Genomic DNA, 16,189 nt, shown 5'->3' with positions numbered 1-16,189 from the left:
TGAGCCTGAAACTTCCAGAGGGTATTTAAATTTCCTGAAATTACCCACCTAGTAAGTGGCGGAAGGTGAGAGTTGAAACCCAGGCCAAACTCAACATGGAGCTAAAACACAACACCATTGTCCCTGCCGCCACATCACGGTTTATCAGATTCATTAGACTTATTGTGTCTCCATCTCTCCTACCACCATCTTGGGGGCAGACAAGTGTCCCAGGAGTCCTAGTTTTTGGTTAGTACTGGGTGTATGGTGCATGTTTATTAATTGGGTAAAAGAAGGTGGTTTATTTCCTAGAGTAAGAACAGCCTTGTGGTGATTTCAGCTGGGCCTCTGTGGGCAATTTTGGAGGTGGCCAGTGGAAACCAGATTGGGGTCTGACCTAAAAGGACCTGCCAACCGCAATATAGGGTATGAACCAGGCAAGTGTCATTTTAGTGTGAAATCAGACTGGTTCCAGGGTCAAGAAGGCCCTCTGTCCCAGGCATTTCACAATTTATTGACCGTACTTCCCATTGCCTGATGTATTTAGTTAGATGTTTACATGGCAGAGTTTACTCTAGCAGACATAGAGTGAGTGTGCCCTTTCTGTGGCAAGCAGGTGAGCTTATTGAGACTGACATAAGTCAGATTTGATCTCAGGGTCTTTCATCTTCTAGTGGCACCTTGAAAAGCCTTATTTACTCAAGATGAACCCAGGCTTTAAACCACAACGGGAGCATGTCCCTCAATTCACTCTCAGTGAACACCTGGGGTAACTCAGTCCCACTCACGCTCCTGCCTGTCCTTGTCAGAGCCAGCTCAAGACAGCCACTGCCACCTATTCACTGCATTTCTCAGTCCTTTGTGCTCCCTCAGCTATCCCTCTCTCTTAGTAGTCAAGAAATGTGCATGCATTCGTCAGGTCGCACTGCAAATAAGGATGACTCTAGTAAGTAACAACAACATGCCTCTGCACATGCCTTGTGATTTATCAAATGACCTTCTGTCATTTTAATTATACTTTCCTCATATGGGTATACCATAGTTTCTCTCGATAAAAACCCTTAACTCCACTTAAACCTTTAAGATTTAGAGGAAAACAAGCATATGAGATGTCACTGAAGTCTTTTATTCTTAACAAAAGGCACTTAGCATCACTAAATACCGGTTAGCAGGCTAAGCACAGGACTATGGAGATGACTGGGACAGTTTCCCTGCTGCCAGGGCCTGCTTCTTTATAGGAGAATCAAAAAAAAAAAAAAACAAAACAAAAACAAAAAACAAAAAACGATTGCAAATACTGAGGAAAGTGTAGGACTTGCACACTCACTGCTAGGGTGGACCAGGAGGTGGTGAATCATGAAGGTATCTTCCAGGTGTGCATAGCAGGGATACTTTCTCAGTACAGCAAATACACCCTGAATGCCTATCACATTCCAGGCACAGGAGATGCTACAGTGGATGCAACACTGCCCCTGCCTTTGAGGATCTTATAGTCTAGTGGACAGAAAAATTAGCAAACAGGTCATTACACTTCAACTCAATAGGAGCCGCAATACACTGTGATCCTTGAGACTTGTGCCACTGAATTCTATCCCCCTCCCCATGCAGCACCACCGTGTCACTGCCATATACCTGTACTGGTCATTACTTCCCATCCATCAGTGGTTTGGATATCATGGACTTCCACTTCATCCCAACCTCTGCCTTTTATGTAGTAACCCGCATACAATCCCACCTCTCATTTCTAACATCCTCCTCTCTCTTCCCTTTTCCTCCTGACACCTGCTCACAGGTCACAACCTGGACCCTGAAATCACTCAAAACTCCATGGTCATAAAGCCTGAATTCCAGTGCCAGGCACAGTGGTGGACCAGATGAGTAAAACCAATAGAGCTCAGACCTTACAGACCCTCCTGCCCCCCACCAGCATGTGGGGGAACAAGCATCTGAATTCATTATCCAGAGGTCACCTCTACACTCATTCATAAGAAACTATTGTTGTTTTGGGGAGTTAAATCCACTTGCTTTGTGCCCGTTCCAGGCTCCAGAAAGAGGAAAGTCATGATCTGATATATCATGATTCTGTATTTGCTTGGTTCCTTTCTGTTAAGAACTGCTGAGGTGAACTAGCTGAGATATTTTTGCAGGCATCATCTACTTTAGATAGGTCTCTCTTTATTTGTTTATATAAGTTTTCTATACTTCATACTTTGTCCAGAACTCCCCAAATTCCCATTGGAATTAAAGGGCTTACTCCAATTCTGGGGATGGGGGGCCAGGGGTTCAAATGATAAAGTACGTTAAATGTATTTCTAAAGCTAAGCTAGGAAAACCCAGCTGAAGCACATGGTATTTATAGTGACTGGGTAATATTAAGACACTAAATAATTATTCCCAAGTAAATAGAAAAGTAGTTGATTTTTATGTCGTTCTTTAGAAGAGGATCAGTGGAAGAATTGGGTCTGGCTATATGTATGAGCCCTATTGTCAGGATATTACAGAGTGGCCTGTTAAAGATTTTGATCAAGCCAAGCACACTCCTATTCAAACCCCACAAACTTCTATCTCCAGGATTAAGTTCCACGCTTAAGCAGGGCCTATGAGGCTGTGTATGATCTAGCCCTTGACTGCCTCCTTCTTACTCACTAGACATTAGTCACAATGGCATTCTCCTGGTGTCTCTCACAGGATCAAGTTTGTTCTTGTCTTCATACACTTTGAATTTGCTTTTATTCTGCTTGGAACTCCTTTTCCCTAGATCCTATTTCTGGCTCCTTCCTGCCTTATCGGTCTCATCAACCAATGTAATTGTCCCTAGCCTCTGAATCCCCATTGCATCATCCAGTTTCTTCAAATGCTTGGCATGTACCACATTTGAAATTATCTTTTGGCTTATTTATTTCAGTTAACTTACTATCCTCATCCTCTCTCTCCCTTTAGGAGCAGAGATCTGGCTTATCTTGGTCATCATTGAATAATCAGAGCCTAGAATGATCTCTGGAACATAGTTGACACTCAGTATATATTTTTGGAATAATTGAGTTTGGAAAAGATGAGTAAGTTTTCCATCAAAATGCCTTCCCATGCCCAGCATTTAATCCATACATAAATGTGGTTTATGGAGCAATTAATCAAAAACTTTGCTTATCACGCACCACCAATGGCAGGCCAATATGGAATGCTCACAACACTAATGAACATTAGTCTTCCTAGGCACCATCCAGACACTTTTCTGGCTCAAGTAATTCTGAAGTGCAATTAGGTGGCAAGACTACCACCAGCTACCCTGCAGTCTGCAATCACAGATGAGCACAGTACTGGTGGGGTCCCCAGGAGGGCAGAGGCTGGAGTGGCTCCTCCTCTCTGGGATACACACAGATCATTAGGTGATTGTTTTCTACAGAGAACAGCCTAATTTACCCAGGGATGGTGACGAAGGAAAAATGGAGAAAAATTTTACTGATAACAGGCTAAAGAATTGTTGATGTTGGCAGAAAGAAAAAAGTGCTTTCTCATAGTGGTCCAGAGTTTGAAATCTACAGTCTTCAGCCAAATGTCCAGGCAGATCATGATTTTTATGGGCTTAGTTGTGCAACCCCAGAAGGAAAAGCACCATATGAAGACACACAAATGCATTTCAACAATGTGCTTAAGGCACAACACACACGGACCTCGGATAAGCTGAATTTTTATTTGCATGTTACGTGTGGCTGCAGACACCAAAACCTGCCTCTCAAACGCACTCTGTGCATTTTATATTTTTTCCACTAGCTAATGTAAACATACCTTAAGGGATCATAAATGCTTGGATTAACATCAGCCAAGATATCCTGAGCACACATATAAATTTAAATGGCTATGTTGATTACATTTCCACTTAGATAGTCAGAAACCTGACACATTAAAGGAAAAAAGGATTTATAAAAGCAAAGAAATTTTTTTTTCCTTAGGATTTGGTTATAGTGTCTGATACATAACATCTGAATTAAAAAAAAAATCACTAGCATACGACTTATTATGTGCCAGGCAACTTATACACATTATCTTGTTTTATCTTCACAACGACCCCAGAGAGTATTTTACCAGCAAGGACACAGTCAAGGCACAGATGCTGCCCACAATCACACAGTTGGTGATGCTGACATGGATTCCAGGCTGGGCCATCTGAACAAAGAGCGCCTACTTTGAGTGACTCCACCCCACTGCCTCCTCAAATCCCAGACCATCTTTTGTCACCTGCAGGTTCACAAACACCTGTATATTCTGTGTCTCAGAGTATCACCAGTGACTTCTTCCTAAAGCTGAAGCAACACCAGTGTTGATACTATTCTTTGCAAAAAATCAGCGGATGAAGCTTAGCCCCATGATAAAGTAATTTTCATCCTTAGACAGGAAGGTGGCAGGCCAGCCCAAGGGAAATGGGCATTTCTCCATTCATTCACTCATTCGTTCCACAAATGCCTAATATGTGCAATATACTCAGCGCTGAAGCTGTCATGGTGAAGAAACAAGTTTACATTCTAATATCTAATACATGCCAATCCAATGATAAATTATTACTATGTAATAAATGGGATAAAGGGATACACGTGTCCCAAGAGGTTCCTCATCCTGTCCAGGGGATTCATATACACCTCTCTGACAGCTGAGACCTGAAAGCAAAGGGGTATTGAGAGTTAAGGTACAAACACAGGCAGAGACAACAGCCCAAGGAAAGGTGCTCGGGCAGGAGAAACACAGCCTGTTCCAAGACTAAAGGAAGGTGGTAGTGGCCAGAGTGTGGGAGGGAGAAGTCCAGAGGGGGCAGGGTGGAGAGGAAGAGAACCAGCCAGGCTAGCTCACTGGTCTCTGCTGCAAGCCATTCCCAGCACTTCCCCTGGGTTAGCTCATCTGTGGCTTCCAGGCACCCTATGAGGTAGGTACTATGATGACCCCCTTTCTAGAAATGAGAAAAATACCACTCAGAATGACTCAATTTTGCCCATGGTCCCACAGCCAGCTAATGGGGGATTTAAACCCAGTCACTGTGGCCTTGGGCTTTCACTATTAACTACTTGGCTAAACTGCTATGGCACAAGGAAATCAAGGCATAGAGAAGTTGAGTAATTTGCCCAAAGTCACACTACAAGGGAATGGTGGAGCCATTCAAGCCTCACCAGTTCTTTTCCAGAGCCTGGGCCACTATCCACAGCCCTTGGCTGCCCAATGGCTAATTCTAGATGCCAACTCCAGGGTCCAGGTGCTCTTTATAGGAGTGGAGGAGAACATACCAACTGTGCTAAGTGAGCAGTGCCTTCACCAGGGCTGCGAAGACATGCTGTTGACATAATGCCAGAAGAAACAATGACTTCCAAGGTCTTTACATGCTCTACCCACCCTCTGACCTTACAGAAGTGCTGGAGGAGGATCAGGCCTGAGCAGAGGGACCAGTTCTTTCCCCGGACCTCAGCATGTTTCCCTTTGTGCAGGGGGCAGTTCTTCTTATCCCTGTTTTCCTGGTAGGAAGAGCAGCATCTCAAATTTCTTCCAATTGGAAACCCATAGAACAGAAAAATTTTTCCAGAGATGACTAAAACAAGATGGCTCAGTTTGATTTTGTTTCCCCCAAAATGTACATGTTTTTCCATGTCTTTTTCCCCTCTGTGGCTTGCCAACACTTTGCTTGTGGAACAAGGGAACTGGTCCCTCCTTATAGCCTGACATTTGAGATGGCAGATATTTCTGCCAACCACCTTTGCCAGAGATATTCTATTAGTCTTGGTTGTTATGGGCTGAGGGAGAGCTCCCTTCATGGGCATCTGGCAAGGTAGAGGAGTAAAAAAATACAGCATGCTGCTTCTTCTGTTGCCTGGCACTCAGAGCCTGTCATGCAGCCTGGCATCACGTCTGGGCAATGAGACTGGCATCCCATCAGCCAAGGGACCATGAGCAAATGCCTCTTTCCCATTACCATCTCATCCTTCTATCCTTCTCTCTTTCCTCTTTTTTTTGGGGGGGGGGGGTGTTGTGTGTAGCAATAGGCCACCAAATGGGCTTTTAGGCCAGCAACTTAACTTTTTTCTTTCATTTCTACAGATACCAAATAAACCTGTCTACTGTAAGTGGCCTCTGGTCTTTTCTGGCAGGAAGCTCCCTCCAAATGCAGACCTCTCAAAGCACCAGCCCAGGATTCCATGCTAAACCAAATGTCCTGTTTAGCACTTAGCAGAGAAATTCTTGATTTTGCCTCTAGGACTTTGGAGTGTGTACTTGCCCTTGGCCTAGTGCTATGAAGCTCCATGGTGAGAAGGGTCTGTTGTTTCTTTTGCACTACCAAACCCCTGCCTGGCTAAAAAGGTGTAGAGTCTTTCTCTCGCTGCATGTGAGAGACAGTAGCTCCTGCCCCTTCCTCTAATGAGGGCTCTCATCAGGGGCCCCAAGACTCGGCTTCCCGCTTCTCCTGCCTGCTGAGCTGATCGTATCCAAAAGTGTTTATGCGTTACTATGACAGTAGGGCTGCCTCATTTTAAAGTCAATCCAGTTGAACTTGTTTTTTTTTTAATTCTTTACCTGTTTTTTCCCTCCTCTTCTTCCTCCCAGATTTGACCATTTCCTCTCTAGATACAAAATAATTAAGAATAGGGATGAGGGAGACATGCAGGGACAGTTCTTCTCCATGTCCTTTCCTCTCCCTTCCAGCCTTGTGAGCCCCTACTGTTTTCACTCAGAAACTTCCCAAAGGCTGGGCCCATTGCCTCCACCAGAGTGAACAGGGGAGAATTCCTCCTTTATATTTGGCTCCCAGATTATAAAAGTCATAGAAGATGCTCCCTTAGAATCCTGAAACATGTATTCCATTAAACATCAAGATATGTCCAAATATCGTCCATCTTCTGGGTCAGGATCTCCCCTGCTGTCTGATTATTTGGACTTCAGCCATGTGAGAAATCCATCCAATTAGGTTATTTTACTCCTTCCCTTCACTGCTGAACTAAGGATGTTCGGCAGAACTCACAAGACAGTTTATGACTCTGTGGTGCTGTTTCAGGCTGGATCTAACCAGAGCTTTAGGGTGATATTTACTGTAACAAAAATGACTCCTCTTGCTCCCCAGAAGCTGGTAGAGTGCTCCCTGGAAGCTGGTAGTATGGCTGTATCAAGTCATATATTTCATGTGCAGAGACGTTTCCTACCCTAAGGGACAGATACTACATTGGAGGTTGCAGATAAACAATTAAGAGGCTGATTTTGGCCTTTGAACTGCAGATCACTCTCATAATGTTAAGTTGCCCTCACATATGTGCATGTGTTTGGAACTATTAAAGACAGGGCTAAATAAAATGGAGAGACAACCTACAGAATGGTAGAAAATGTTTGCAACTTGTATGTCTGGTATGGCTCTAACATCCACAATATATAAAGAACTCCTGCCACTCAACAAATAGACAACCCAATTAAAACATGGGCAAAAAGACTTGAATAGACATTTCTCCAAAGAAGATACACAAATGGTCAGTAAACACTTGAAAAGATACTTAGCATCATAGGTTATTAGGAAAGGCAAATCAAACTACAATGAGCTACTACTTCACAGCTGGTAGGTGGGTTAAAAGGACAGACAGTAGGAAATGTTGAGTAGGATGTGGATAAATTAGAACACTCCCTTCCCTGCCCCTGCTGAAACACTGCTGGATTGCTGGTGAGAACATACAGTGGTGTAGCCACTATGGAAAACAGTTCGGCAATTCCTCAGAAAGCTAAACATAGAATTATCATAACCCAGAAATATATCCAAAATAATTGAAAGCAGGGTCTCAGAAAGATAGCTATATGTCAGTGCTCATTGTAGCATTATTTGCAGTAGCCAAAAGGTAAAAACAACCCAAATGTCCAATAGATGAATGGATAAACAAAATGTGGTAGATACATAAAATGGAATATTACTCAGCCATAAAAAATGCAGTTCTGAAACATGTTACTACATGAACTTTGAAAACATACTTAATGAAATAAGCCAGGCACAAAAGGACACATATTATATGATTCCCCTTATATGAACTATTGAGAATAGGTAAAATTATAGAGACAAAGTAGAATAGGGGTTACCAGGGGCTGGAGGAAAGGCCTGTTTAACAGATTAGAGTTGCTGTTTGGGGTGATGAAAATGTTTTACAAATAGATAGTGGCCATGCAGCGCAACACTGAGAATGCAGCTAATGCCACTAAATTATACATTTAAAAATGGTTAAAATGATAATTTTATGTTATGTGTATTTTGCTACAATAAAAAGTTCATGAGAAAAATTTTTTAAAAAATGAAGCTTAAATAAATATTTTCACAATCAAATTTCTTCAGCAGTTCCCTCTGCTATATTTCAGTCAGAACTCAAAACCAGATCTTCTGACCTTAAGGCTTAATCCATTAAAACATTCAGTGTTTTTAAATTACACATTGGTTGATTCATTCAAAGCATTTCTGTCCTTCAGATATTTATAGAATACCTGGTAAGTGCTTGGTAATGGAAAATTGGTTTGGAGTGGGTGGAAGAAACAGATTTCAATATGTGGTCTATGTCCAAGTTCCTTGCTCGAAGGCCCTTTATGTGCTATCCCAATTAATCTTCCCGTTATGAATCATTTTTAATGTTATTTATTCATTTTATTTTTGAGAGAGGTTGCGTATGCAAGTAAGGGAGGGGCAGAGAGAGGGAGAGCAAGAATCCCAAGCAGGCTCCAGGCTGTCAGTGCAGAGCCCAATGCGAGGCTGGATCCCACAATCCTGAGATCATAAACTGAGCCAAAATCAAGAGTCAGACACTTAACGGACTGAGCCAGCCAGGCACCCCTTCCCATTGAGAATCATTATCATCCCCATTCTATGGCTGAGGGCATGAAGCCAGGAAGGTTAGGTAAAAATTGCTGGTAGCAAACAGCAGATTTGGGATTGGAACCTAGATCTGCTGAATTCTAAGCACTCTATGCCTCATGCCATCTATTCTCTCCCTCCCATACATCTCTCCCAAATTCCCTTGGATTCTTGGCTCTCCCTATTGTTTTTAGGAATGAAGGACAGCTTCACAGGGGTAGAAGCAGCCCCTTGCAAGCGGCTCTGCATTCTGGGTCATTCAGGGTTGCTCCTGTTCCAGATAGGAGCAAGGCTCAGGTTTGGCAACATATGCTCTGCAGCTGGAGAAGGGGCCACCCTAGGGGTCTGTTGGCAAGTATGACAACTGGACAATGCCAGACACAGCGAAAGAAAGAAAGAAAGAAAGAAAGAAAGAAAGAAAGAAAGAAAGAAAGAAAGAAAGCAAGCTGCTACAGGTGAGGGGAGCTGGCAGACCCCCAAGGCTGGGAGCCAAGCAAGTGGCAGGTATACCCTCTGCTCTCCACAAGCTACCAGGCAGGGATGGCAGTGGGTTCTGCCAAAGGCTCATCTCCATGCGTTTGTTAGTAGCACATTCCTGAGTCTCTGCAAGCACAGTCTGAGCTGGGAAATGATGGAGGGGCTGCAGAGCGGGGCCTGGAGGCTAGGCCTACCCAATCACAGGCCTGCTTTGTCCAAGGAGCAGGTGGACCTAGGAGGCAGGGAACAGGACAGGACAAGGAAAAGTAGAGGTGATTCAGACTCATGAGTAGGGCCAGCGGCAAATCTCTCCTTGGCTTCTGCCCAGCTGCACTGCCCCACATCTCTCTACTGCTTCTTCTGAGACCGCATTGAAGAATTGTTTCCCTCTCCAAGCAAACAAGGCTTGTTCCTGCGTTTGTAAGAGCTTTATTATCGTTGCATTTGGGGAACCAGTGCAGTTTCCAAATCAGCAAGAGAGGACAGGCAACTCAGGAAATGAGTCGTTCTTTTCCTTCCCACTCACCAGTGAGTTTTCAGATCATTATGAAACAGAAAGCTCTGCCTTCATTTACTCCATCACATGAGGTCTTAATGTACTTCAGTCCACTGCTCATTAATACCATTAAGGAGCATTTGCGGAGTATTTAAAATTGGCTGGTGCGCGCTCTCTCTGCTTACTCCCTGTGGCGCAGTCCAGTTTCTGGGATGAAGCTCAATCAATAAACACATTCTTTCTGTCTGTTGAGACTTTGTGTCTTCCAGTTAGAAGAGAGGGGCAAAACATGCTGCTTTATTATATGGAGACAGCAGTCAATTTTGGCTCAATGCAGAGCAGGAAATGCTGATTTTTCATATGTTTGTGTAACAGAAACAACAAAGCATCCGCTTGGAAAGCAACAGGATTTTTCTTAGCCAAACTACACACAAATAGGTTTTCAGTAACTAAAGGAAGGCAGAAGAGAACAGGAGTATGGGCCCTGGGAGACAGCGGCTGGTTACTCTCTCGGGCCCAGGTGTGGAGACCCAACGTGAAGTGGCAAGCCCTGTGAGGCAGCCTTTGTATCTACAGGTTATGAACACCCTGCTTGGCCCAGGGGAGTTATCAAACCCCCACGCAGTCTGGATCCTCACCTTTAGGAGGCAAGGGGCCTACCTATATCCACTACCATCAAGGCTGCTGTTCAGGGCCTTCCCACTGGAAACTGAAAATGTAGGTCCTTTGAGTCTTTGCATTTTTAAACACCACGCACAGGCCCTCTGGTTTCCCAGAAGACACTGCTTTGGACTTGTTGGGACTCAGATATTCAACTAAAAGCATGGTGGCAGATTAGGGAATGTCTTGTGCTTATGGTTTACTGCTAACAGTGATGCACAGGGAGAGAATAGGCAGGAGATAAGGGAGGGAGGGAGGGAGGGAGGGAGGGAGGGAGGGAGGGAGAGAGAGAGGGAAGGGAAGGAAGATGGGGAAGGATAGAAGGAGGGAAGAAAAAACATGCTGGTCTAAGACTCTGGAAGCATGGATTTTACCTATAGCTTGTCAGTTATTAACTCAATGACACAGGGTAAGACTTAGTCTCTCTTTGTCTGAATAGGAAACAATTTAAAACTAAAATATCATGAGTTTTTATCACAGATGATTTGAAGGTCAAATTGAAAGATGAATATGAAGATACTTTGCCACCAATGGAACCCAAATAAAACGTGGCCACTTTAAGGCCAACCTGAGCAGGAAGGTATTCTACATACACACTTTAAAAAGTCTTAAAAACTAATGTACATTTTTACCAAATGATTCTTGAAGAGGTGACAAAAAGGATTTATGCCATACAACATGGCAAAATTCTTCAAACAGAGCTTCTTAACTATCTCTTTTCAAAATATCTCTTTCTTAATGGGAGCTGTTTAATTATCTCTTCCCTCCTTAAGTGGTTCTACCCATACTTACCACACCCATACTATCCCCTTCTCTTAAATCCCATCCTCCAGATTTCTAGGTAATTTCCCCTAAGAGATTGCTTCATAGGTTCACCTCTCCAGGGAAATATACTCCTTTTTTTTTTTTAATGTTTATTTATTTTTGAGAGAGAGAGAGAGAGAGAGAGAGAGAGAACATGAAGGGGGGAGGGGCAGACAGAGAGGGGGACACAGAATCCCAAAGCAGGCTCCAGACTCTGAGCTTTCATCACAGAGCCCAACACAGGGCTCAAACTCACAAACTGTGAGATCATGACCTGAGCCAAAGTCAGCTGCTTAACCAACTGAGCCACTCAGGTGTCCCAAATATACTTCTCCTTTTAAAATTTCTTCATCATGACCTTTCTACCCATTACCCTGATCTGTCCCACAAAGATCCAATAGACACACAGTGTCAGCATGGTATTCTCCCTAAAAGCTGGGAGCACGAAAAAATTGTAGTTACACACGTACATACGTCTTGTTGTTATTCCTTGTTATATCCTTAATAAAGGATTCTTATTTAAGAAAATGAGATTATAACTTAGTATGTCACAGTAGCACAAAATCAGGGACATTGTAATCTAAGTCTCTTTGATCATTGATTGAGAACCTGTCATGTGTAAGACTCTCTCTCTATAAGAAGGGTGCAATGGCCATAGATGGGGATAAACCTCTCAGTAGGTCCCAGAAACCCTAAATTAAAGTGTCACTCAGGCCCCTCAAAAACAGATCTTGCCTTTAGGGATCCCAAGAGACTTGGCCCTACATGTTACTGTGGCATCACCATTGCACATATATCATAGCATTCATCAGGGGAGGAAATGGGGGCTCCGTAAGGTTAGTTACCTATATCTTCACAGTAGGGGCAGAGTTGTGAGTTGAATCTAGATGTCAGTTTCCAAAGCCCTTGATGCCTCACTGGTGTTTAAGTTATAATCCCCACTTCCTATTTCTGTTCCTCTGTATGTCCTTCTTCCAGAAACAGTCTCATTTGTAGTCCTGAATCCACTGCAAGGTGGTCTTTGCATGTAGATGGACTTGGCTTATGGCATGTGATCTGATGGGTTACCCTACCCACAGCTTATCTCCTTGTGCATTACAAAAGCCCCTGAAATGGTTGTAACTCATTTCTTTCTTTTGGATCAGGTGGGGTCATAAAATATACAGAACTCTTGCCCAAGTTCTCACACTGGTATCACCAGCCAATCACATAACAGGTGTTCCTGCCAAATTCACACGAAACACTGGACTACTTCTCATCACTGAACTCCCAGGATCCACTAGCAACTATGTGGGATGGCACTTAAGAAGACATCTATTGGCCTGGAACAATAACTTCCCAGTGAAAATATATATAAGCTACCTGGCCAGAAGAACTTATTTTGATATGGTTGATGCCTCTGTCTTTAGGGAAAGTCTTCGAAGTCTTCCTTCTCTTGGCTTCTGAGACATCACACTTTCCTCTTTCCCTCTCACCATGTTTGCCATTCTGTCTCGGTTTCCCTCACTGACTCCTCATCATCCTGATCTCCTTGTGTTGGTACCTCAGGGTCCCATTTTGGTCTTGCTTTACCTCTCTATTTGCATGCTCTCCCCACATGATCTCACCTAGTCCTATAACTTGGATACCTATGTGTCGGTGGCTCCCAAAGCTAGATTTCCCACCCAGATATATCCCTTAATCCCAGACTTGGGAGTCTATAAGCATTTAAAGCCTATTATGATAAAGGAAAGGCCTCCTGATTTCCTTCCCAGCTAGCTCTTTCTCCACCCCAATGAACAGCACCATTATCTTTCCAGTGGTTCAACCCAAATCTTCTCTTGCTTTCCCTCACCACAATGTCTAATCCAGAAACAATTAACATTGACTTTTTTCTGTGACTTATTCCAAGTCCTTCTACTTTTCCCTATCTTCTCAACTACTTTTAGTGCAAGTCAGGAATACTTTCCACCTGGCCCCTGTCATAGCATCCTAACTAGCCTCTCTGCTAGAACCCTGCCTTAGGGCCTTTCCACTGGCTCTTCCCTCTTCCTGAAACGTTCCTTCCACCAGTCTTCATAAGGATGGTCCTTTTTGTCATTCAATGATCAGCTTACGTGTTACCTCTTCTGAGGTTTTCCTAACCACTCGATCAAAAGTAGCCATGTGTATTCATTTCCTGACCCTAATGTAAAAAATTACCATAAAATGGGTGGCTTCAAACAACAGAAATTTATTCTCTCACAGTTCTGGAGGTCAGAAATCAAATATCAATGTTTCAACAGGGCCATACCAGGCAGGTGCATATCCTCCTTGGTTTGTGGCTGCATCATTCCAAACTCTGTGTCTGTGGTCCCACTGCTTCCTGTGATGTCTTGAAACTCCCTCTACCTGTCTCTTACAATGATACTTGTAACTGCATTTAGAGTTCACCTGGATAATATAGGAAAAGTTCCTTCTCTCAAAATTCTTAAATTATTGCATCTTTTGCCATAGAAAATAATATTCACAAGTTCCAGGAATTAGGACTCAGACATATCTTTTTGGATCTCACCATTCAACTATACCATGCAAGACACTGCTTGATTTTGACTCTCTACTTAACACTTACTATTATCGTCCCTCATTACTCTACCAACTTGTTAGTTGAATTCCTGTCTCTCCATCAGAATGTAAGCACCATGAAAGCAAGGACTTTGCCTACCTTTATGCTCCCCTGATGTTGAGAACACTGCCAAGCACAGAGCACACATCCCAAAATATTTTTAGATGCCTACACTGAGGATTAAATTAAACCAATGGTTGTTAAGCTTATTTAGTTAGTTAGTTGCTCCATAAAATCTTTTGTTCAGATGCAGAAGCCTAACAGGTGGATGGAGATAGTTGAAAGCTGAGCTCTTGTGTTCGAAGTAGAGGTGAGAAGTGGGGAGCTATGGGCCTTAGTTCTCCCATTCCTTCTGATGATGTGCACCAGAGATAGGAGGAATCATCTGAAAAAAAAGAACTTTGTTATCTTAGCTCAAATCGGTTGCTTGGGAGAATGAGGATATAAAAGAACTTGGAAGAAATGGGCCACTGAGCTGATACATTTTGATGGGTGAGCTGGTGAAGGTAGTAGAGAAGTGATGGTGAGCCAGATCCAACAGAATGGCATGTGGTCACCACAGGGGTGCTGTATAGGTTTGAGAAATGAAAAGTTCTCTTTTACTCTGGATTTGACTGTGGATATCCAATATTAGATGACCTGCCTTTCCCAAAATGTATCCTTGTGCCCTGAAAGAGTGAAGCTATTTGGGATTTTCTTTGATCTTCAGGTGGGGATGGAAGACATTGGAAAAAGTAGTGCTTTGTAAAGCACAGGTTCTATAATCAAACCAACCCTGGAACCAATCTAGGATCACACGGCTTCTTGGCCTTATGATCTTGGGCAGGCTGCTTCACCTCTGCAAACTTCATTTTCCCCATCTGTAACATGGGGATAACAATAATGCCTACCTCACAGGTATTGAGTATCACAAGACCATTTACACTAAGTATTTAGTGTATCATCAGTACATAGGCATAGCTTGCAATACATTGTGATAATTACCACTTATTAATTATTACTGTTATTTGAGTGTTTGGGTTTTTAGTCGTGAAGTTCAGGCCCTTGAGAAGTCCCTCATTTCCATTGCTGACCCTATAGCAAATTGACCCTTGAACCAGGACAGAGAAGAATTCATTCATTCACTCAATCAGGAAATATCTATTAATAAGGAGCTACAGTGACTTGAACTGTTCTAGCTGACAAGGATAAGGAAGTATTTAAGACAAATTTCCTTTTCTCACAGATTTTGTCTTTCGGTGGTGGAGACAGATGATGAACAAGTAAGCTCTGTGGGGAAATCCCAGAAATGTCCATTTCCTTGCTATGTTTATGACCTTTGGGCCATTCCTCTGGTATGATGCATACCTTGAGAGCTTAACCTGAGCTCTGCTCTGCAGTTGCAAGAGTCTGCTGCCAAAACAGCCCACCAATGCAGCAGAGGTGGGCTCCCCTTCCGCCTCCCCTGGGCAGGCCTGGAGCAAATTCTTCAGGGGAAATCACAGCCCATTCTCATGCAGCTTGGGTGATAAAGATGCCCATGATGATACTGTTAGAAGAAATTACCTACAAACTGGTAGTCCCTACAAACTGGTAGGCACCATTATGCTATTTTATACAGATCACCTTATTTAAATCCTCACAAGAACCTATGAGCCAAGTTCTACTATGAATCCCTTTTTAGAAATGAAGAAAATGATAATCAGACAGTTTATGAAACTTGTACCAAGATTCTGCTTCTGAGTGTCCCAGCTGGGATCTGACTCAATTCCAGAGCCCCTAGCTTCAGTTCTTTCCTTTGCTCTGTTTCATGGGTTCCCAGGAAGACTTCAAGGAGTCTACCTGATGCTTCCAGCTGATGGTGTAAGGAGAGCTGTGGGATGTGTGGTTGGGTGGTCAGCCCACAGCTGACTGATGCTCTTGGGCAGGACTCCATGCCCTAGGTGTGGCACTGCCCAGGTGGACTGCCTGCTGCCTCTGCTTGCATGAGGAGGATTGCTATATAGCCTCAAAGGAGAGAGAAAAAATGGTCCCACAACTTGCTGGTTGAGAGATCTTGGGTAAGTCATTAGCTTCCCTGTGTTTCACTCTTTTTTACCTGCAAAAGGGCACTAAAAATAAAACCTACCTCACAGGTAGTTGGCAGGACTAATGGAATTAATGCAAGAAAGCACTTGGCACAATGCCTGACTTGTAAAGAGAACCAAAATGCTGAGGAAGAAGGAGGGAGGAAGGAAAGATCATTTAAACCCAAGCTAATTATCATGTATTCTTGGCTAAGCTCCTTCTCCCTCTACCTCAGTGTCCCCATTTGCCAATGTGTGGATTTCCAAAAAGTACTGACCACTCAAGTCCTTCATGTCCA

The sequence above is a fragment of the Panthera uncia genome, chromosome A2, assembly GCF_023721935.1.
Source record: "Panthera uncia isolate 11264 chromosome A2, Puncia_PCG_1.0, whole genome shotgun sequence".
Classification (NCBI taxonomy): Eukaryota; Metazoa; Chordata; class Mammalia; order Carnivora; family Felidae; genus Panthera; species Panthera uncia.
This window is presented reverse-complemented; position numbering follows the sequence as displayed.